The 1527-nt window shown below is 36.2% G+C and overlaps 1 protein-coding gene across 1 annotated transcript in view; it reads left to right on the forward strand.

The window, feature by feature from the left end:
- SPATA17 (spermatogenesis associated 17) overlaps positions 1 to 1527 on the forward strand; it is a 238274-nt gene that overhangs the window by 234561 nt on the left and 2186 nt on the right. The gene's annotated exons all lie outside the window — the stretch shown is intronic.

Here is a 1527-nt window from a genome sequence, read left to right on the forward strand (position 1 = left end):
GCTGAAAGTGAAAAACAGAATGGTTATATGGGTACACAACATGCAGTTTCTACTGAATATGTATCACTTTCACACCAACTTAAAACAAAAAAATCCTAAATCAAACCATTGTAAATTGGAGACCGTCTGTGTGTATGAAGGAAGATTAACCAAGAGTTGATTATTGTTAAAGCTGGTGATTGGCTATGTGAGGATTTATTATATGATTTTGTCTACTTTTGTAAGGTTCTAATTGTCTCTAAGTGCATAATAAAATAAATACTTGGCCATCTTCATTGGACTGTGAAGCCATTTCCTCCGATAGGTTTGTGTGAATGGCAACACTGGCCCCTACCTGAACTCAGGTATGAATGGCGTTCGTTGACTTGGTAGACACCGTCCTTCCAGCCACCGCTGTCTCCCACCTTCTCTCTCCTAGACGTTCTGCCCAGCATGCATTCTCACAAATCCCCCACCAACTCATTCTTCTCATCCCAGCATGAATTTTTTTTTTGTAAACAAAACTGATTATACTATTTTCCTTCACACTGCACTTAGGATAAAGTTACAAAACATAAACAGTTTTGTAAGCTCCTGTGTAATGTGGCCCTTGCCTTCCTCTCCAACATCATTGTTCACTAATTTGTCCTTTACTCTGTATTATATAATCTGGACTTCTTTCACTTTCTCAGTGTCCTCTCCCATTTCTGAGCCTCCATATCTGCTATTCCGTTAGCTTGAAATTCTATCCTTGCCTCCCCCTGCACAATGGCTTCATTATCCAACTCAGAACCCAAAAAATCACTTTCTCAGAGACACTTTCCCTGATACCTTAAACTAAAATCCCCTGACTGTATCCTCCATGTAGCAAATCATATTTCTCCTTTCATAAAAGATCATCGTTGTATTCCTTGTCTGACATTCTTACTAGTCCTATAAACTTATCAGTGAAAAAATCATATCCATCTCTGTTTTGTTTCCCAACATTTCTCACCACTAATGCCTGGTATGTATCAAGCATGCAATAAATGTTTGTTATTGCTGTTTCTATTGGGCCTCATATGGCTAACTGCTGTTTTGTCAGCCACAGTTAATTTCATGCATATAACCCAGGTTGTTAGTGAAACATGGTGGAATACAATAGTTATTTAGTTGTTTTATTTATGTCTATTTTGTTTCATATGGTACTTAAAAATGATAAGTGGTTTCTGAATGAAAGAGAAATGTCTACCTAATTAGATATTGAAATTTTAGAGTAAACCTGCTAGCCCTTAAATCTCTAATAATAATTAACACTAATATATTAGGTATTTTGCAGTTGCTGGCTGAATATTTGTTGATTCCAACCTTAGCACAGATTTGTAGACAACTAGCTGAAATTAGAGAAAGTCTGAATATGGCTTGAACAAATATTCAGCTACCTTCAAAGCTATAGGACAAGTCTTATGATTCAATCCATAACCATGCCCTTAACAATTTAATATCATAAGCTAGAGTTTCTAAAGCTGTTTCACATAATGACACATTATGCAAGGAGTTATGATTTAT

Source organism: Propithecus coquereli, unplaced genomic scaffold (assembly GCF_000956105.1).
Source record: "Propithecus coquereli isolate 6110/MARCELLA unplaced genomic scaffold, Pcoq_1.0 Scaffold94, whole genome shotgun sequence".
In the NCBI taxonomy this organism is placed as follows: domain Eukaryota; kingdom Metazoa; phylum Chordata; class Mammalia; order Primates; family Indriidae; genus Propithecus; species Propithecus coquereli.